General features: G+C 41.8%; 1 protein-coding gene across 10 annotated transcripts in view; it reads left to right on the top strand.

Annotated features, from left to right (window-relative positions):
- CNTN1 (contactin 1) overlaps nt 1-23,264 on the top strand; it is a 393,162-nt gene that overhangs the window by 161,588 nt on the left and 208,310 nt on the right. For 2 of the 10 annotated variants that reach the window (XM_075930057.1, XM_075930050.1), the window contains one exon: nt 1,658-1,800. The exons of 7 other annotated variants lie outside the window; for them this stretch is intronic. The gene's annotated coding sequence lies outside the window, so the exon portion shown is untranslated. Of the gene's footprint in view, nt 1-1,657; nt 1,801-16,070; nt 16,181-23,264 lie in introns of all 10 variants that reach the window. One more of the 10 variants, XM_075930054.1, reaches the window with a different exon arrangement.

The following is a 23,264-nucleotide window of genomic DNA, read 5'->3' on the forward strand; positions in this document are numbered from 1 at the left end:
TCCACTTCACCATGCTCTTGATCTTATTTTGCTATTAAAATCATACTGTTCCTATCAAAGAAAATAAGATGATGCATCAGTGAACACTGTTATTCCCAAGACAAACTTTTAAAATCATATAACAAATGATTTAAGGACCAAATGCCTCCCTAACTTTCATACACTTCCAGCTGCAAGTCGCCTATGTTCTTAACCAAAATTTGGGCCTAAGACTAGAAAGATCTAATTTCAAACTCTGGCCACAGTATACAGGCAGTCCCCGAGTTACGTACGAACGGGGCTTTTCTCGCTGCGGAGGACAGGGGCAGCGGAACCGCCCAGACGCGCTGCGGTCCCGCCGCCCGCGTCCTCCGTGGCGAGAAAAGCTGCTCTGCGTCTCCCTGGTCTGCTGGGGGGGAGGGGGGTGCAGCTAGTGCGCCCCCCCAGCAAACCAGGCTTTTCTTGCCGCGAAGGATGAGTGCGCCCCCCCCCCCCCCAACAGACCAGGTAGACGCGGAGCGGCTTTTCTCACCGATGCCTGGGGTAGAGCAGCTGGGGCGCTGCCGGGTTGGTCCTGCAGTGCTGCTCCTGGGTGCTACTGGACCAACCCAGCAGCACCCCAGCTGCTCTGCCCCAGGCGTCCCCAAGTCAGCTGCTGCTGAAACTGACCAGCGGCTGACTACAGGAAGCCCGAGGCACAGCTGCTCTGCCTCGGGCTTCCTGTAGTCAGCCACTGGTCAGTTTCAACAGTGGCTGAATCTGGATGCCAGTTCCACTTCTGAACTGTTGCCATTTCTGTTCAGAAAAATCTCCTTTTGCATGGGCCATATATCTCTGGATATGACTCATAGTACCCTGTGACAGAAATAGAATTTTTTCAATATTCTCATACCTTCCAGTTTTACATGCTGGATTTAATGGGGGCTGTCCTGCTTTTACACACTCCACCATTCCCTGAGTCCCAGTTGAGAAACAGTTTGGCCCACTGTTTGAGAGAGCCCCCAAAGTAAGTGGCATTGAATATGGTGCAGAGGGGCACAGCACCATTCAGATTTGACCTAGTTACCTGTCTGTTTGGGCTTAGGGAGGAGTGGCCAGGGCATATGGAAGTGTAATTGAGACCGTGTGCTAGATGGCAACACCAATCAAATTTTGCATGTCTGCCCCTCTGGTTCCCTCAGCAGAGGCGCAGATGGGTTAGTCCTGTGAAGTGCTGTGCCCGGCTGTGACGTTGAATTCTGATGTGAGTCACAGTTATATGTTTGCAACCAAATTTTGTACGAAGTGGGCCAAGTAAGACGTCTATGAAAAGCTCATGCTTTTCTGATTCTGTTGATGCTATTCTTATCCATGAATCATTTTTGTATTTGAAGTTATTGGGTATGTATTTGTATTTCAAATGTTTGTTACTGGGAGAAATCAGCAGGCTTAGCCAACCTATTATGAAAGGGTTGCTAGTCAAGTGAACAGTAGTACTTGACAAACAATACATCTTAAATTGTGCCAGTCCACATCTAATGAGCTCTGTTGTGAACATTCAGACCAGCATTTAAACAATGGCTGCTGCCTAAAAAAGACTTTGCTCATGTTATAAACTCCATCTTGGATTTACTTTCACACAGTGAGAAGAATGGAATTTGTTCCACATGGAATTGTAACATTTTTTTTCTTCATTCAGCTCATCACTTCTGGATTATTTTTGCTATGAATTGAGCCCCAAAGGACTGATGATCCAACCTAACAATGATGTATTCCAGAGACTTAGAAGACATCAGATTAATTCATCTTTGCCTTAAGCCTGCACCAAGAACTTTGTAATTGGTGTGTGTAATTTGATTCATTTTACAATTCTACTCTCAATCCTTTCTTTCTTTTTATTAATAAACCTTTAGATTCTAATTTCTAAAAGATTGGTACAGCATGCTTTTTAGGGTAAAATCTGAGATATAAATTGATCTGAGAATGTGGATGATGACCTGAGAACCTGTTCAGATTTGGTGAGATTGGTTTTCATAACCTGTCATCTGTGTAAGGAGTGATACTTGTGGTGTCTAAAGGGATTGCTTGTATGACTTCTTGCTAGCCAATGTGGTGAACAGTAGTGCTCTTTGCGACTGGTTTGATGTCTTATAATGAAGTACCCCAGTTTTGTACTGTAAATAGCAATTCACGTTGATTTGACCCTGTTAGTGGTGCCCTCAGAAAACCTACTATATTACACTTACTTTGGCAGTTCAAAATGTTGGGAGATATGTATTCTGTGTTAGCAGGAAATAGACTAAAAATGAACCCAAAGAATGGTGGAGTACAGCCAATTCCATTATTAACATGAAGACTAATTATTTTCCATTTCTCCTACATAGAGCACACAACAAAAAGGTCTCCTTTCTGAAAAGGATAAATCAGCTCTCCCTGAATTTTTTTTTAACATGTATGTCTGAAATTCTACATTCTAAGATGATTTTAAGGTCATTTAACCCTCTCATATTTTATACTCTAGAGAATATGGGTTGAAAAGGTACATGTCTCATTTTGCATTTAAGCACTTGTCATTCCTTTTTTTTTAAGCTCTACAGTTAGTGTGGTACAGATTTAATTGATTTCACAGTACGGTCTCACTGACATGTCACAATTCTTTTCACTTCCTTCAAATACTAGATTATTTTCTGTTACAAAGTATATACTTAAAGCTAGTGTTTTAGTGATTTTTCACAGTGTGTTGTTAATAAGAGATTAGAGAGCTAAAACCTTCAGCGCTTTTGTAAGATGGGAATTGATGCCACTGTGGTAATGGCCTTATCTTAGCACCAAGCACAAAAATATTTTCAAGGACAGAGCTTCATCTTAGATTTCCTTGTCAGGTGACAAAATATAATTGTCTTAAGGCTAAAATGAGCAATTTTGTAATCTGTTATCTCTAGTCAGACAGGACTGTTGGACATGTTATGTGAAAAAGCATCTGTTCAAACAGAAAGTTGTAAAGAATTGGAGATGGACAAGTCAAAAGCAGTTCCCTTATGAGGATGTGAAAAGGTTCCAAGCTGGAGGTGAACAGAGCCAGAGGCTGATTCTGACTGGCTGTTCAGCCTGCTGCTGGGGAAAGAGGCTTCTGTATATTTTGTCCATTTACCGACAAGCTACTGATCTGATCTGAACTGCACTTGAAAACAGTGGGTGCTGATGACTGACAAGCATGACTGACAGCCATGTCTGATATGAGATTGAAAGTAAACACTGGCCTTCCCTTATGCTGCCAAATCCAAGCTGCATCCATTGCTCCACATCATGGAACAAGCAGACGCTTTCCTCCTTCTCAAAATGCAGTATGTGTGGGAGACGCAGAGTGGAATCATTGGAGGTATGGAACAAAATCAGCAGACCAGACAAGCAGATCCTGGCTTTGTTGCCACTCAGCAATATTTGCATGGGAGTGAAGAAAGAAAGCCTGTTTTCACTGTCAGTCATATGAATCAGTAAGTGCACCTGAGATCTGCAGGGCAGTAACTGCTCTGTCAGGTAATAAGTGCACCAGCACTTGTTGAGTTCCTGGGCATGGGAGAATATGTCCAAGCCTCCCATCCCACATGTGAAGGCCCTTCCTTCAGCCTTAGGGAAGGAGCCAGAGAACTCAGGGATCATGTAAAATTGGGGACAATGAATAATAAACCAAGTTTGGGAGTGAAGATTACAAGGTCAAAAGCAGGGAGATGGAGGATGCCACCAAGCAGAGAACTTTGGCAAAGCTGAGAATAAGCACCTATTGAAGTCCAGGAGGCGTGCCCCGGCCAAAGGGGAAGAGCTATTGAACCCAGGTTTCAAATAATGACAACTGATGAATAACAGGGTTGGGAGTGAGGGTCATAGGTTTAAAATCCGGGAACCAGAAGATGACATCAAGCAGAGAACCCCAGTAAGGCTGAGACTTATTGAATTCTGGGAAGGGGGTGAGTGTGAGCTGAGCCCACCCATAACAGAAGGCCCCTCCCCAAGCCTAAGTGGAGGAGCCATTAAACTTAATGTTCAGCTGATCCCATAGGACAACAAATGATTAAGCAGGGGCTGAAGTGAGGGTCATAGGTTCAAGATCTGGGATTCGGAGTGGGGACACTGAGCAGAGAACTGAAGTCAGACTGAGAACCAGCAGATGAGCCAGGACTCTGGCAATGGTAAATCCAACTATTTCTCTGGAGAAGGCTTGATTGAGGGAAGAAGTGATGGATTACTAGATCAGCCTGAGCTGAGGAAAGCTAAAAAAGATAATTAGCCCATTAACTGCAAGAGTAGCAAAGGAGCATAGGAAGGAAGTACAAAGGAGAGGAGAAAAAAGACTGAGGCAAAGGGAGATCTCTGTATAGAGATCTCTTTTTCTCTCTCCTTGCTGGCAAAATGGGACAATGGTTGAATAGAATAGCAGCTAGGGGTGGTGTTTGATTACAACACAAACTACGTGATGATAAGTTTGAGGGACAGGCATGTTAGTCTGTTTTAGAAAAACAATGAGAAGTCTTATGACCTCTTAAAGATTAACAAATATATTTGGACATAAGCTTTCATGAGCTGGAGCCCACTTAGTCAGATGCATGAAGTAGAATCCTCAGTTTTGCAGGGATATATACACACATGCAAGATGGGAGAGTTACATTAATATGCGGAGGAGCAGTGGTAATGAGGCCAATTCAGTCAGGGTGACCGTGGCCCACTCCTAAAAGAAGTCTTGATAAAATCAGGACTGTCCCAGTATTTAAAGCTTTGTCTTGTATTCCAACCAATGTACGAGTGGTTGCCATTTGCCCTAACATTCAGGCAGCCTCGCTGGTGTAGGGCTCCCGGGCTGCTTACTTGGGACAGACTGCATGCTGCCCCTACTCCAGTGCCAGCACCACTGCTCCCATTGTCCAGGAGCCTCTGCCAATAGCATTGGCAGGGATGGCACCTGTGGAGCCATGATTCTGCACTCTCAACTCACAGTTTCTCCTGGGGGCTGGAACTGGGATCCTGCACCTTCAACCCACAATTTCTGCTGGGGGCTGGATCCAGGGCCTTACATCCTCTCCTCCCGCCCATATCTCTGTGGCTGCTGCACTAACCCAGCCTGCCCAACCCCCCATCTGTTGAGAGATTTTTATGGTCTAGTCACCCTAGTTTGCATATGGTAGTCAAGGTATCTACTCAGTGCAGGTTACAGTGTCAGAAGGCAAACAATCCAGACATGCAGAAGATGTCTGGCTGCTCCAGGGATGGACCTGGCTCCTGCATTAGGAAAGCAGGATAAGGGCCCCTCTAAAGGTAAGGAGGTGGTGGTGAGTTCTGGAGTCAACTAGGGGACACAGCATTCGCCTGGGGAGCACAGGATGGTGGGTGGGAGTCCCACCCTGGGAGCGTCTGGACAGGCAACACAGGCTGCCCCAGGAATGGAGCTGGCTCCCACATTAGGAAGGCAGGATAAAGTGAACAGAAGAGGAATTCTAAAGTTCCCTTATGTGTACTAAGGTAGTTAAACACTTCACTGCTTATGTAAACTGAGCATACAACAAATGAGAGAGTAGTATATTAAAATGCTGCCTGTAATACATGTAGGCAGCAGCAGGAGTGCCAGTACGACCAAATGGGTAATCTGTGTGGCTCTGATGTTTCCTCTCACAGCTCTTCCAGTTATTTGTCTTTGACCAAAATCAGTCTGCCCTAGAACATGCCCTGGAATTTTGGAATTTGAGTTGTGATCCCACCACCCTTTAAGCCGAAGCATATGTAATTGCTCAGGAGCCAGCAGAACTGTATGTTGCAGCTACATGATGGGAGGGGAAGGGAACACAAATCCAGCCTCTATCCCTGCACCCCTGTACACAGCTACCCATCTGAAGATTTCAAAGTGTTTTGTAGGCCTCAGGGATCTACTTCCCCCTTGGGAACAGGAGACAAAGGGAAATGAGGATCCCTAGTGCCTTGATTCCTGCTTGCTCCCTGTTCTGTCTCTAACCAGTCAACCACCTACCCTTGCAACCTTCATATTGCCTTTCACTGCTTCATGACAAGTGACATGAGCATGGGGCTGGAGGACTCTAAAGGAGCAGAGGGTGGCTGCATAGCTGGCAACGGCAGAGAAGCAGCATGGAACAGTGTGGCACTCACCTCTTGTAAGCACCCCCCTTTGGCCGACACAGTGTGCCTCCACACTCTTCATTCAAAAGCCTCTTTGGCAATTCAGCCCTCCAGCCAGTCACACCCTGTTTGTGATCAAACACAAACCTCTTTCATAGTACACATTTAACATGGGCCCATCTCAGTGCCCTCTGTATAGTGTCTCTGAATCCATTCCCTCAGTCTGCTCCCCACTCTGGATGAGAGTACTGCTCCCAGGACGTCCCCTCTTGGAGATAGTGTCAGTGCCCTCAACTTGGGGCTTTATCTCGAGTCCCATAGTAGTCCATCATTCTCACGAAATTCACCACATGGAGCTGTCCACAGTGCTGTAGCCGGTGGGCTAATTTGCCTTTGTTACTGTCATGATTACTTAGGCAGCAGCCTGGAGAGTAAGGGATTAGCCTTATCTAACCAGGTACATTCAGCCAATAGGAATGTAGGTAGGAATTTCAAACTAGGACAAAGGAATGTTTGGTTTTTTTCCTTCTCTCTCTCTCTCTCTCTCTGAGAGTTGTTCTCCAGCTACTGAGGGAGACAGAAATCTCTCTCTCTCTCCTAGAAAATTCTTCACTTTCTGTAAGTAGGGTAAAGTTTAGATAAATCCATTAGGTTTTATTTTTTTTATGGTTTGGGTATGGGAACTGATATCTGTGGACTTTTTAAGAAATGGTTGGCTTTTCTTTGTAACCAATTTCTAGGCCCATGGAGTTTCTCCATGAGTATATTATTTATTACTTTTCCATCTAGGCATAATGCTTGCACCAGGAATATTGTGGTGATAATAAAAGTTTTCTCTCTTCTTTAATTAACCTGGTATTGGTTAATGGTTATGTCCTGCTTTGTACTTCAGGGCTGAGATTTCCAAGTGATCTCTCCCCTGATTTTTTACATCAATACTTGGGTGGTGGTAGCAGAAGTTTTATTCCCAGAATCTAGGGTTTTAAGATTTTGGGGGGAAGTTTTATACTATAGCCTGGTAGATAAGGTTTTGGGGTACTTGCTGGCCCCCACTTCTGCATTTATAGTGCCAGAGTGGGGAAGGAGCCATGACAGTTATATTTATTGTGACTCTATTGCTGCTTCATTTTATTCTGCTTTGCATTAGATGCAGCAGTAATGCAAATAACCTACTGGCTTGTATCCTGTAAGACATTAGCTTCAGCAAGTCTTGAGGTTGATAGTAGCTAAACAAATAAGCTTTGTACAGACTAACAGCCCAATGGAAAACCCCAAGTTATTGGGGAGCAGAAAATAGAGGTTAAGTACATCTGAAGATGTAATGTATATAATATAGATACTGTTCCTTGAGGACTACAGGAAGAGGAGTTATGGAATAAGTAATCACAGTCATGCCTGGTGAGGCTGATTAAGTGAAAGACTAGTTATGTATGGCCAGTTTTGCATGGTAACCATTCAAAGAGGATGCCAGTGTAGGTACCAATATGGTCTCTTGGAGTGTGCTGTCACAAATCCGAATTTCTGCTTTACTCCGAAGTGGCCTAATTTTGATGGGGAACCAAGCAATTTCTCTAATTTTCCTATGATTACTGGTAAAGTTATTGTTAGCTCATAAAGAATCTCTATACTTCATAGAGATAATTAACATTATGGAGCTTTTCCTCAGTTAATAATGAGTCTTTAACAATCCTTGGTATAAATGTTGGTTTAAAGAATGGGTTATAGATTGGGGATTAATTAGATTATTTACATTATTCTAAAGGATACAATCTAACTGATATAATCAAAGACCTATAAAGGTATCAAACATTGATGATATTTGGTGTACATCCCAGAAGCATATCAAGAGTTATCATCTATATGATAATCCTCCGTGGGGGAATATAGCACAGAAACCAACCTTGCAAACTCCTGACGATTTACATCCATACCTCTGTGATGGGGGTTCATTTTACAAATCACCCCATCAAAGGGTATGTGTGTAGCCTATAGGGTTAACCTGTTTGCTTGCCTATAGATATAATTTTATTATTTCCTTATGATTTTGATTATATGTTTATTATAATAAACTGAAGTAGGTTTATATTGACAGTTTGGCTTTAACAAAAAAGACTTACAGGACATCCTGTATGTTGAGCTAAGACAAAGTTAGTATTTTTATCGGAGATCTTTCACCCAGGTAGCACAGTTAGCTCACATATGTTTGGGACCTTTCACCAAGACAGACGGACTTCCATGGCATAGGGGCTTCCAAGAATGCCCTCAAACTTAGCAGGTACGTAATTACTTAGAAAAACCCAATATAACTGGTTGAGATCAGACCAAATAACTGTGTAGGACAGAAATAATAAATATGATAGACAACCACAAAAGGCCCATGGTAATGAATTGATGTATATGATAATAAGCTGAAATCAATGATATACTGACCTATTGGAAAAAGACACTCACCATTAGTAAGATGAGGAAATACAAATAAGGAGAAAAGGAAACATCTACTGAATATGCATCTAACAAAACATCAGGGTAGCATATGACAAAAGTGGCATCCCAGGCTAGGGTTGGTAGGAGAAGATGATGTAGTACTTGGGAGGTACCAGGATGATGGCCACTGGTGATGATGGGGAAGGTGCAAGTGATGAGGAAGATGATGGTGAACACCTCGAGTTGTTCTAGAAGGAATGGTGTGAGTATATGGTATGGAAATACAAATGTACATTCCCTATTTACCTTATGAAACTGGGGTGTTTGTGACTGTGCTAAATGTATTAATAAACTATATTTGCAAAATACAAGAGTTCCTATAGTGTGAGTGTTGCATCTGTGTACATCAGGGTTCCCAACCATATAATAATTGAATATTGAGCCTGATCCTGGGACAGAGGACCTGTCAATCCTAAGGGTGGTAACTGAAAATTCATAAGCAATCCTAGATCAGTCAACAGTGCTGCCGCTCCCTCAGTCAGCCACTCAGTCTTCACTGCTTGCAATCTCCATAGGTACTGACTGCTGTCTGGTCCTGCAGTTCCTTTTGTAGAGTCTTTCTTGCCCTTGATTGGCCATTTCTCCTGCAACCATTTTAGCCTGCTTTGCAAACCTCTCTGGCTTCTCGGAGGGGAGGGGGCTGTGGCACTGTGGCACATCGTGATTTCCCCTTCAAAGAGACACTTTTCTTCCACCAGCAGCGCAGCTGGTCTTCGCTCCTCCAGACACTGCCTGCTGCCACCTCCCATGCCTCCTGTCTGATGCCCCGAGGCTGCATGTGAATCTCCCTTTCCCAGCTCCAGGGTTGTCAGATCTCCCAGACCAGACGGACCGGATGCCATTATGTGTGGTTGAGGAGAGCTGGCAACCCCTTTGCCCGTGGAGCCACCCTGGTGTCTGTGCTAGGCTGCATGGTGCCCTAGTATTAGTAGAGACGGCTTTATAGGAAAAGATCAGAGAAATGTGCAAAACCTTTTCACTAATCATGAGGAGCTTAAACTTTATGCAGAGTCTCAGATAATATATTGATAGGTATGGCATAGATGTTAGTAGAACAGAGCACCAGGGAAAGGATTTGAAGAGATGAGTGATGTGATCAGAATAACAGCGATTTTCAGATCATTATTTTGGATACCTTGGAGGGGAAACATTATTTCAAGCATGTTGCTGTCTAGTTAGTACTATTTTTTGAAGCAGGGATAACTTAAATTACATCACTGTGCAAGTCCTGAGACTGGAAATCACATACAATAATAGGAATTTTAGCTGAAAAATCAGGCATTGTGCTAAATAAATCCCACAGGTTTTTGTTTTTGTAGATAAGTCCTTGGAGGAAGTGTTTCTCTCATCATGAGTGCAGTGTCACAATAATAAACAGCAACAAATAGAAAAATATGGAAGAATTATTCTCATTGGTCCCTGGCTCTATGGCTGTGTATTTAGCTACTGAATGCAGGGGAGCCATTTTGAATGAGTATAATTATAAGGTATTTGTGATCCTTCAGAGCAAAATAACTGTGTGATGAAACATTTGAAAGTATTTTAATCCTTGCAAAAATAAAATTCTGAATTAAAGGTGAGTGGAAAAATTGTTAGACAAATACAAAAACTATTGCAGATTTCAAATATTTTAAGACAGTGACAAAATAGTGTATTTATATACTTAAAATTTCAAATATTTGAATAACTATTTAAGCACTAGTTTACATATGAATTCCATCTAGGAATGTTATTTAAGCATTGAACTTTAATCCCTGAATTGACAATCTTAGATTTGTCAAATTTTAAGACTCTAAGTATCGCCTTTATTGACACATTTGTTAGATGCTTGGTCCTGATTACTTTTGGTAGCACACTGATTCTGCATGGTGCTTATGCCTTTAATTTCCATTGAAAAAATTAGTTTTCTGAAGCTCCTTTATATCTTTGAGAACTGGCTGCTTTGGTAGTTTGTTGCACCCAAATAGTAAAGTAATACAAAGATGGGATTGGGTAGGTGAGAAAGTATAACAGTTTTCAGCATGCCATCTGTCCTGGAAACTACAAATCCTACATGAGTAAGTTCTGAATTAAATGTAAAAGAAGGTCCTCAGATTTGTACTGTATATTTAGAAGAGGTAATGTCATGTGAAGGCTGGGTTGGTAGATCCTTGTGTACAAAACCTGATACATGTGATGCAGCAGCAAGAGCAGAGGCACTTCTTTTCATTTGCATGTCTAAGTATCTGAACGCTAGCAAGATACAATAAAAACATAGAAGTTGCGGTATGAAGATATTAGAGTTAAGGTTAAAAGGTCTGTACAATGCAGGCAGAGACAAAGGAAGGTAAGACATTTGAGTTATCTGATTTTAATCTTTAGCATTCTTTGAAATGCTAAAACCAGCTTCTAGTGCTGTTTGGTTTGTTTATTTTTACTGTGTCTAGGCTGATAGGGCCTTTTGGTAGTGTTGTAATACAAATAAGACCTACTCAGATTCAATACTAATATTTGGGTTCAGTGGGGAAAATACTCTTATCAGAGCTCTAGGATTCCCAAATTTGTGGCTCCGTCCATTCAAATGGGAAGAATCTCAGTGCTTTCAACAGGCTCTGGTGAAGATAGCAAGTGATTTCTCCCCTCCTATTCTCTCCCAAGGAGTTTGTGAAAGAAGATTGAATAGCATTTTATTCCCAGTAGCTTCTAATCACATGAGATGCGTGTTTTTAAAAAAACCACCAATCACCCCTTGAATGTGCATACTGTGCTGTTGCTCCTAGGAAGGATCATGACTCACCTTGCCACCATCTGCCCTTAGTGGGAAGAAGTCTTATATAGTCTTGCTGTGGGGCATTTCCCTGAAACAAACAGCTTCTGGCAGCACAAACTTTACTTTTCAGACCCTTTGTAGACCTTTCCCCAGACTCCCCTGAATTCCTGGAGCTCTCCTGGCAGTGTCCAAAATGCAGGACTATGTAGCACTTTAAAGACTAACAAGATGGTTTATTAGATGATGAGCTTTCGTGGGGCAGACCCACTTCCTCAGATCAAATAGTGGAAGAAAATAGTCACAAATATATACCATATATACCAAAGGATACAATTAAAAAAAATGAACACATATGAAAAGGACAAATCACATTTCAGAACAGAAGGAGGATGCGGGGCGGGGGGGGGAGAGAAGGAAGGAAGGTAAGTTTCTGAGTTAATGATATTAGAGGTTGGGAAAGTTAAATGTCTGTGAGCTAATGGTATCAGAGGTGATAATTGGGGAAGCTATCCTGGTAATGGGTAAGATAGTTGGGGTCTTTGTTCAATCTGCCCCCCCGGAGAGTGTCGAATTTTAACATGAATGACAGTTCAGAGGATTCCCTTTCAAGTGCAGATGTAAAAGGTCTTTGTAGAAGAACGCAGGTGGTGAAGTCGTTGAGACAGTGTCCTTTCTGGTTGAAATGGCAAGAAATAGTTTTTTCTTTGTGATCTTGTCTGATATCTGTTTTGAGGGCATTAATCCTTTGGCGAAGTGTCTGAGATGTTTGTCCAATGTACATAGCAGACGGACACTTTCGGAACATGATAGCATAAATTATATTTCTGGATGCGCAGGAATGTGTGTTCTTGATCTTATAACTCACTTGGTTAGGTCCAATAAGGCAGGGATGACAAACAGGTACTATTAGAGATTGCGCTGCTCTATCTTTTCCACTGCTCCTGTGGCAGGGGCTGACTGCTGTTGAAGCCTCACAAGGACTGACTCAACCCAAGCTGCTGTTCTGGCAGGCCAGGGGCTACTCCTTTGTTCCCCTGGGGACTGGCTGCTGGTAAGCTGTTTAACAGCCCTGGGACTGAGCACTGGTCAGCTGCTGTGGCAACACTCCTGTCCCCCACCTGCTGCTGCTTCAGCCCTGACACTGGCCAAGTGATCACCCCCATCTTAAAAAAATATATACCTTGAAATTAGAAAAGGTTAAGAAAAGGGCAACACAAAAGATTAGAGGTTTGGAATGGCTGTCATAGGAGGAGAGATTAAAAGACTGGGATTTTTCAGATTGGAAAAGTGACAACCAAGGGGGGGATATGATACAAAATCATGACTGGTATGGAGAAAGTAAACAAGTGTTATCAACTCCTTCTCATGACACAAGCACTAAAGGTCACCAAATGAAATGAATAGGCAGCAGGTTTAAAACAAACAAAAGGAGTATGTTATCATACAACACATGGTCAATGTAAAGAACTTCTTGCCAGAGGATGTTGTGAAAGTGAAGACTATAATTCATGGAGGATAGGTCCATCAGTGATTATTAACCAGTATGGGCAGGAATGGTGTCCATAAACTCTGTTTTGCAAGAAGCTGGGAATGGGCAACAGGAGAGGTATGTCTAGACTACATGCCTCTGCTGACAGAGAAATGTACTTTAGACATACCGACATAGTCAATGAAGCGGGGATTTAAATATCCCCCCTCTTTATTAGAATAAAAATGGCCACCACATTGTGGCGGCTCAGTTGTTTGTAGGCTCAAAGCAGCCGTGAAGACGGGGATTGGTCGACAAGGAAAGCCGTTGTCGACCGATCCCTTATGCCTCGTGAAACGTATATGTATATAGAAGATGCACCTTGGGCAGAAGAGGTGGAGCTGGGAGGTAACCTTCCCCTCCCACACCAGCTCTTCAGTTTTACCTTGAGCACACCACCCAGGTCTCTGGCTGCTGTCACAGTAGCAGGGGCAACCAGGAGCCCTGGGCCATTTTGAATCAGTAGGCCCTGAGACAGTTGCTCTCTTTGCACCCCTAGTCCATGGGCCTGGTTTATGGCACTCAGGGCATGCCTTAATATGAAGGGTTGTCACGGGGCAGCCTCTCCTGCCTGCCCCCCTTTGGAGGGCAGGGGTAGGACCCAGAGTTTCTATATAAAGCCACTGGGTTGCCCCTTAAAGGTAGGGCTGGTTGGCCCACTAGCTGGAGTCTTTATGCAAAGTCTGTGACTGCTTCTTTAACACGGGGTCCACTGGCTCGAGTCTCTCTGCACAGCCACTGGTTGGCCCTTTAAGGCAGGTCATGACTGGAGTGGAGCTGCACCCCTGGTAAGGGGGCCCTGGGCCCACCCTATTCCACTGGGTCCCGGCCCAGGGCCCTCTGAGTGACAGGACGGCCCACTATTCTCTTGATGGGGGAATCCAACCTCAACACACTGAGGCTCCCGGGGTGGGAGAGGCTGCTCCGGCACTCTCCCTGGGCCACTTCCTACCTGGTCCGATGGGGCCTCTTCCCATGTACTTGTGGGGTCCTCCATGCTCTTGGGGGCAACTGCTGCTCTGTAGACGGTCATGGAGACATCCCAACTAGCCTCGGCGTCTTCGCTGGCTTCTCCTGATGCCTCTGGCTGATGCTGGTCAGGAGCTCCCTTCCTAGGTCCTTTCCCTCCGGCAGTCAGCCCAGACTGAGCCTCTCCCCAGGCTTTTATAGGTGTACTGCAATCTGGGCATGCCCAGTAGATCTGCAGGGTGCAGGGCCTCTGCAGCCAGGTTATCCTGGCTGAACCCTGCAAGTTCAGTATGGGGCTACTTCACCCCGTCACAAGGGTAAAAAACAAGCACTAAAATCTGTGGTCAGAGATCTCATTTAGCATTTCACCTCCTCTCTGGTCTCCAGGTCTGTTGAGGGTGTCAGTGGCCTATATGCAATCAAAGAGGAAAAATAAACTGGCATCCTGAATTAAATTTTTTTTGGCTCCATGAAGAGGGGCAGGCAGGAGAATGACAAGTTTTATATCTGAATTTCCATAGCCCTCATGACTGTGAAAGAAGGGTGTATAAGAAAGACTTGTACACTCAAGTTCTGCTCTCAGTTACATTTGTGCAATCCCAACTGATGTTAATGGAATTACACTGATAAAATGAAAGGAAAACATAGTCCATAGTTTGTGTGCGGAAAGGCCATTGCTCTGGTTTTAAGTGAGTTCTGTGAATCCCTCCATGAGAACCTCACAATCTGTATCTAATTATTTTCTTTGAGTTATGGATGTTCTGCCAAAATCTGCTAATTTACATGAAAGCAACTGAATTTAGGGGAGTTGCACTGAATTTACACTGCTGTAAACAAGAACAGAATTTGGCCTACGGGGGGCTCTGCTTTTTATGGACATATGAAAGATCTGTAGTGATCCCTAGGAAGGGTTTGTTACTACCAGTGCTCTTTTTGTTTATTAAAAAAATAAAAAATAAAGGGCGCTGGTACTCCAGGGGAAAAGTTGTTGAGCTCTCACTGGAGGTGCTGGTACTGCGTACCAGGCAGTACCATCACAAAAAAAAACACTGGTTACACCTGTGTTAAATCCTCTCCTGTCCCAAATGAAACCATTGGCTTGGTTCTTAGTAACCTTTGGAAGATTTCTTTTTGAAATGCTGGATAGCTGTTAAGTTGTATGGGAGGGGCATCATTTTGAAAAGGAATTAATTTGGCTTAAAGATTGAAAGAAAGCTAGCTGGTAAACTGAGCTGAGAGCTTTTTGTTGAGGTCACTGTGATGGAAAAAGGAGGAGGGTGCAGGAAAAACGTCATGATGTTCTGAAGTCTGGATAAGGGTGGAACCATTAGGAAACTGCTCTGCACTGACTTCAGGTTTACTCAGACTGTCCAAAATAAATTACCATGGTAACTATGATATTCTATACAAAATTATACACGTGTAGATTTATATGGTGTGCATGTAATATTTGTAATAAAATTATTTCAGTGAAAGAACTTGTATGAGAATGCTCATAAAAGGAGATTACTTATGGATCATCTAAAGTAATATAGAAAGTAAAACAAAGCATCAGTGTTCTAGAAGCTCTGTACATTTAATGATTTGCTTCCTACATTATTTAGAGTATAAAGCAAATGACTGCAGAGAATGTACACTTGGAATAACAGAACAGATGATGCAGCATTTTCAAGAGGTGAAGAAATGCAGAGCCCAAATTAAACACTCTGCAGTATGTAAATGCCATGCCATGTACATTGGGGTTATGCTTGAGTGCTGCAGGGTTGGAAAGCGTGTGTCTGCATCTGATTTTGGTTGGAATATAGTTTCTTTTAGTAAACCAGTTGCCTAGCCCCTGTTATTTTAATGATGAACTAATCAATATCCCATTATTGGATGTAACAGTGGCTGCAGGAAGTGCCCAGAAGATTTTAATGCATGAATTATGCATTCTGTGCTCATTCTTTAGTCTCATAGCAGAGTGACAGAGATGGTGAAGATGACTGGGATAGTTTTTTGCATAAAGTAACTGCAAGTCAAATGCTTCATATTTTCATGCACACAGGCAGCATCGAGTAGGACGGCCTATTTAAGAAGATATAAATCCCTGAGCTTACAGCACACAGAATGCTTGATTTGAAAGCATTGCAGCCATATACAGAGCCAGTTTTCCTGCTGTCTAACCTGTTTTCTCCAGAAGGTTGGCTGAGGGATGCTAACGGCTGTGCTTTGCTCTGAGGTCACAGCTTGAAGTCTTTTTTTTTAATTTGTTTCCTGCCGCAGGAGAGGATCTGTGAATTTTATTGGTGCAGCCATCATTGTATTTTCAAAAATATTATAAACTTGGAATAGTTACTATGAACAAAAGGACATGAAGGAACTCACCTTCTCAGGTAAACAGTATTTTTTCTGTAGGTTTGACTGCAGAAACCAAAATGTGCTGAGGCAGGATTATGTGGTAATATTGACACTGATATTTGTATTGGAATGCGAAGTCAGGTTTCTCAAATGGCTATTGCTGAATGTACCTTACTAAGATGGTTATTTTTAAATGACAAAATATTGTGAGTGAATGTTATATGCATTTTTCATATTGCAGTTTATATAGGAGTATGTATTGGTGATCAATTTGTATCTCCTTTAGATGACTGCATCATGGGGAGGGGCTGTACAGCAACCAAGCTTAATCGATAAAAATAAAGTGATCTATTTCATTAGAGGTCCTGGCTGGAAAATGACAATGGAGTTTCATTGACATTTTTTTCTATTTTTGTGCATTTACTATTACATTTGCAAACAAAAGTAAAATAAAATTGTATCTGGATGTGAGAGAGCAGAATCTACTCCCAGACTGTCCTGTAAATGATTGAGATGATCAAACTGTTAAATCTTGGCTAAAAGTCTGGTCAGTCACACAGTACAGAAACAAATCTGTCCGTATTGTCCTTCAGAATATTCCATGCTGTCTGACAGTTTATATCCTCTGTGATCTATTTATAGTGACTTAATTTGTTGGAACTACATGTTCTTGACAAAAATATGGGATTAAAAAGAATATATAATCTTTACACTGGCACGCCACGTACTAATTGTGAGATGTTTGTAATTTCTATGCAATAATCTAAAAGAACAGTGTAGTAAACACCATTCTGAAAGATGAGTACAATCACTGTTTACAATTTTGCTTATTAAACCGAATTTTCTAGTATAATAAATGCTTTAAATGTCTGCATCATTTGCACATGTTTTTGTATATTTAAGTATTCAACTTCTGTGTTTTGGAGAAAATAAGCTCAAGTGAAATGCAAATCTACATTCTGTTTAAAATAACTTGTAAAGATGTATCCAAGTTTATTTGACATAGAAATATTTTTTTCTGAAATACAGGTACTGAAAGACCTTGAGAAATAATTTAATGAATCTGAAAGCCCATGTGCTATGTGATATGAATTGCTGAGTAGCTAGTTAGTGCCATCTGTACTGTAAAAAAAAAAAAAAAAAAAAAAAAGCAAAAATTGCGTTATATTTCTTCAGATAAATAACATTGCCTCTGAAATTACATTATTATTTAACAGTGTCGCAGTAGCTCCCGTAGGCTCCAATCACAATCCAAGGCTCGTAGTGCCAGATTCTGATCACACACACATGGGGCTGTAACTCAAAGAACTGGTTGTGTTTGATTACTTGCAAAAAGTTACATTAAAAAATATGTAGGAAACTAATCAACCAACAAATGAATTTTCTTAAACTCATAACTGTCAATATTTCAGATTTGGGTGGCAAGATTATTGCTCATTAGAGGGTTTTTTCTATTACTATTGTGAGCTGATTTTTGGTTGCAATCCCATATAACAGAATGCTTTGTCATTGTTTGAACTGGGCATGTTGTAGAGGTGACACACAGATTCTAGATGGGTCTGCGTTGCTTGCTTGCATTTTAAAGGCCACTTGAATGCTCAATCACAGAGCGGTTTTAGATAGTGTTGACTTGCCCCCTGGCTGTAGATAAAGCAGCTATTGCAGTATGATGGTGATTGTGAAAAAATTAGAGAAGAATGCTATCCAAAAATGAGTGGAAAGAAGGAAGTCTTAAAAAATCTTCTTTGGCAAAAACAGTATCTGATACTAAGAATAATGTGTGAACACACTTCTGAGAGTGTGATTTTTTTTTTTCAGGTTGAAGTGGAAATCCTATTGTGTGAACTGCAATAACATAAATGTAAAGCTAACAAAGTAATTGTAAGCGGCTCATGTACATTAGTTTATTTTTTGGCAATGTGTTACTAACTAAATCTTCTGTACATGTAAAAATATTAAATATATGGGTCCACTTTTCTCACCACACAATAGCTTACTATTAGTGATGAGAGCAAGTGATAAAAAATTTAATAAGTAGCAAGAAGAGACAGCTTCTAAGACAGGGGCGGGCAAAGGGCCCTCCACAGGCTGAATGTGATCCACTAAGCTGGTGGATCCAGCCCTTGACCACCCTGCCACTCCCTCACCCTCATGTCAATCAGGGCCTGGGGGTAGGGGAGCACACGAAGTCTCCTTGCCCCTTGCAAGAGCACGCAATGGCTAGCGAGACACACCAGCTGTTTTAAAACAGCTGACATTTATCTCTAGTTGCCACGTGCCTTTTGGGGCGGGGGGAACTTTGCATGATCTCTGCCCCTAGGGTTGCCAGGTGGTTTCAACAAAAATACTGGACACACCTGACATTACATCATAATCTACATTACATCTTATTTAGAAAATACTGGACATTTATATTTTCTCATTTATATTTTCTCCATTTGTTTCCCAAACAGAAACCTCAAATACTAGACTGTCCGGTTCAAAACCAGACACCTGGCAACCCTACCTGCCCCCGGGCAAAGAGACTTTGAGTGCTCCCTCACCCCCAGGCCCTGATTGGCCTGGGGGTAGGGCGAGCATGTGAGGTCTCCTCCTGCTAGACACCTAGAGGGAACTGCCAGCTGTTTTAAAACCGCTGGTGTTTCTCTCTAGGGGGCAGAGTGGGAGAAGGAGAGGGAATACTTCTTGTGCTCTCCCACCCCAGGCCAATCAGAGTTGGGGGGTAAGCACAAGAAGTCTCCTGGCCCCGCCCCTTCTGCCTGAGACCCCACCCTCTTCCGGGTTGGCCCCCTTTTAAAAATTATTGTCCACCGCTGTTCTAAGATGAATTAGACAATATTTTGTGATAAAGTAACTAAAACATTGGTGTGCATTTGTGAGTGTGTTAGCATAGATAATGTGTTTTGAGAATATAATATCTATTAAAATGGCAAAAATGAAGTTGCATCTTATTCAGATAATAATTATGTATGTTCTTAATTTTGAAACTTTATTACATATTAACATATCACAATACAATGTTTAGCAAGGGAAGACACATAGTGAAGCATTAAAAAGAAGACATAATTTTCAGAAAGAAATTGTATGAGAATTTTGGAAGTAGCTAAGGGAGTTAGGAGCCCAAGTTTTATTTTAAAGGGAATTGGGCCTGTATTGCTGTTAGTTAAATGATCAAAGGAGTCTTTATAAATACATAATAGAACAGGGAGATTGGCTAGAAAACAAAGAAAATAAAGGCAGTTTTATTGTACATAGCTGTTAATATATATCCCTTGAATAATTAGAGAAAAGTAAGAAGTTGTAGAATTTTCTTCCTATATAAATCCATTATTAAGCTTTGTGAAGGATCAAAAGGCAAAGCAGGCCTACTGCTATGTAATCTTGGCTCTAAACTAAGCACAGTCCAGTGTAGCCAGTAACAGAATGGAAGACAACTTATGAAAATCATGTACTTCAGCAAGTAGTGTTGAGCTCCAAGAATTGATGTGTAGATTACATTCCTCTGAATCAGTCCTGAACCCATTCTATAATTAAATAGTACTATAGTAATAATCTGCTCTATTCAAATGGAAATGAAACTGAAACCTTAAATTTTAATTTCCAAGGTACTTGTAATAGCAGAAGAGACAGGGAGGATAGCATGTACTGGTAAAGATCAGAAGAGAATGTAGGCATGTAAATGAGAATGCAATGAAAATGAAAACAGAAGTTAAGCGGATGGTTAGTGAAGTGATAAGAAATGTTTACACAGTGTATTTTTCAGGATTCCTGAGTTTATCAGATGTTAAATTGGGTAGGGAAATTTCACTTTCTTCCATTCCTTATGACACAGTTTATAACACATCTGAGGTATTCTTTGCACTAGTGCTGTATGTTTCTCACTGTGAGAGGGAGGAGACAGATTGTTGAGAATTACAAAAATGTTTGTAAAATGATTGGACACACCTGAGAACTAGATTACCAGTTCAGATCTATTCTATGCAATTAAACGTTTTAAAGAAAATGAGGAAAAGAATCTGAGTGTTTCAAGTGTGTTTATGGTCAGGTAAGTATGTTTGCATGAAAGGCACACTTTTGCTCACCAAATCAATTTAATCAGATTGTGTTTTACAGATAAAATTAAAATCTGCTACTTTTTTCTCTAAGTTGCACTCTCAAGCCAATGCCACTATATGAGACTGAAGTGTTTCTGTTTGCTGCATTCATTCACAGAACCCTTCGTTGGCTTTCATATTCTATTTTGAGTTAACTGAACAGCAGGAAACCCGGAACTCCATGTCATTTTACAGAGATGGTCTTCAGAGTGTAGTCATATTAAATATATTTCTGAATTTCTCAGAAACCAGAAATAAGCCTCTTCACCATATAAGAATTGGTTAAAAAGATACGTTGGGTGTTTTGTAACTTTATATTTACTAAAACCCTGTTGTGGACATGATATAGATTAGTTTTTTCCTAGAATATTTATTTAGTAACCAGCCTAATTAGTTACATATTGTAAACCCAGTGATAAATGTAGTTCAGTGAAAGCTTTTAGAGTTTAATTCTCAAAAGTACCTTTTTATCCCCTACTTAAAAGCTACTTAAGTGTTTTAAAGCAATATTCATTGAATTAGAACAGATATCCCTATACCTCCTGCAACAACTGTGCCCTAGCGGCATGTTAATGCTGGAACTACTGAGCAGAAAATTAAGCAGCTGCAGATGGGTTCTTCCTCAAGATTCAGTTATATGAAGTAAAGTATATCAACATAGACAGCAAATCAGAAACTACACCAACATGGGGTTCAAACACAGGCCTTCACGCTTCTGCCTTGCCTCGCACCCCTTCAAAGGCAAGCTCCTCTCTTTCTCCTAAGTAACCATTCCTAAGCACACTTGTGCCAGCGGAAGGATATTTGACCTGGGGTTAACCCTTTATTCATCTGGTACTAGGTTGTGCTCCTGCATCCTCTTATAGAATGATATTTTTTCAGGCAATGGAAACGTGTCAGAATGTCACAACACCTATTTATGCCTTATAAGCTTTATAGCCTTTTCTACTCTCTTATAAACCATGGGCAAAATCTATAACCTATGCATCATGGAACAGGTTTTCAAAAGCACTCTACTCTTATTTATAGATCATGGTAACTGGCTGAATTTTCAAAGGAGCTCATCAGTTTAAGTTCATGCTGGGTAAGCTGCTTTCAAGATATTGTTCTTTGTGGGTGAGGCAGCCAGCCAGGATTTCACATTATACAGCAGGGAATTGCTTCAGGTGCATGTAGTGAGGAATCTCATGCCTACTTCCATGAGATGCTCCCCAACAGCAGCCATAGAGCTGACTATTTCTGCCCCTCCTCTGTCTCCTCCCTTAATTTAAGGCACAGGATGTTGACAGTAGGTAAAGTTTCATCAGCTGAGTCACAGATCAACCAGACAAAAGGCTGAGTCTGACTTTGAGCTGTCAGGTGGGAATGAAAGGGTCCATTAGGCAGAAAAACACCATTCCCAAGGCAAATGGAGAAAGGTTTTCAGCTTTCCCTCCTGCTTTTCTATCCCGCCTCTCTATTTCCCTTTATAACAATTTTTTTTAATGTCTCCAACTGAGCCCCCCATGCAAAATACACAGGAAATTATGAATTCAGAGGACTGCCATAGTCTTTTGATGGGAGAGGAAGAGGGATAGGGATTTGCAAAAGACCAGAGGCTTCTTAGGACCTGATCTGGGAGTGTTTTTCTCAATCGCTTCTACCATATCACTGTGACTGTCCTGAGGATCAGTCAGGCTGAAATGAAATTTTGAGACTTTCCTAAGGAGTATTAAGATGGTTGCATCTTTCGGGGTAAACATACACAGCAGGTCCATTTGCTAGACACAGAAGCACAGCTACCACTAAGATCAATTTTGGCCACTTTGCATAGCAGTCTAAAATAGCATGTGAAGAATAAGGTATCTAATTAAAACTGTAGGAGGTAGATAGAGATGCAGAATGTTATTTTTTCCTAAGTTATGATTTGAACAGAACAAACCCTGTAATATGATGAGGAGACTTGAGGATCAGGCACAGTACATATTAAGATATTGGAGCATTCGTCTTCTTTCCCATGATTGTCTTTCCCTGTTTGCCATTATTTAAATATTAGCGGGGTAGCTGGGTTAGTCTGGCTCTGCAAAAGTGACAAGGAGTCCTGTGGCACCTTATAGACTAACAGATGTATTGGAGCATAAGCTTTCATGGGCAAAGTTCCACTTTGTCAGATGCATGTAGTGGAAATTTCCAGAGGCAGGTACCCGCATGGGCCCACAAATTATACCAACATTTTCATGGCTGACCTGGAACAATGTTTCCTTGGCTCTCGTCCACTAACGCCCCTTCTCTGCCTATGCTACATTGATGACATCATCATCATCTGGACCCATGGAAAGGAGACTCTGGAAGAATTCCACCATGATTTCAACAGCTTCCACCCCACTATCAACCTCAGCCTGGACCAGTCTACACAAGAGATCCACTTCCTGGACACCACAGTACAAATAAGTGACAGTCACATAAACACCACCTATACCAAAAACCTACTGACTGCTGTACCTACCTTCCTGCCTCCAGCTTCCATCCCGGACACACCACACGATCCATTGTCTACAACCAAGCACTAAGGTACAACTGCATTTGCTCCAGCCCCTCAGACAGAGACCAACACCTACAAGATCTTCATCAAGCATTCTTGAAACTACGATACCTACACGAGGAAGTGAGGAAACAGATTAACGGAGCCAGACATGTACCCAGAAGCCTCCTACTACAAGACGAGCCCAAGAAAGAAATCAACAGAACACCACTGGCCATCACCTACAGTCTTCAGCTAAAACCTCTCCAACACCTCATCAGTGATCTACAACCCATCCTGGATAATGATCCCTCACTTTCACAGGCCTTGGGTGACAGGCCAGTCCTCGCCCACAGACAACCCACCAACCTGAAGAAAATTCTCACCAGCAACTATACACAGCACCATAGTAAGTCTAACTCAGGAACCAATCCATGCAACAAACTTTGGTGCCAACTCTGCCCACATATCTACACCAGCGACACCATCACAGGACCTAACTAGATAAGCCACACCATCACTGGT

Source organism: Pelodiscus sinensis, chromosome 1 (assembly GCF_049634645.1).
Source record: "Pelodiscus sinensis isolate JC-2024 chromosome 1, ASM4963464v1, whole genome shotgun sequence".
NCBI lineage: Eukaryota > Metazoa > Chordata > Testudines > Trionychidae > Pelodiscus > Pelodiscus sinensis.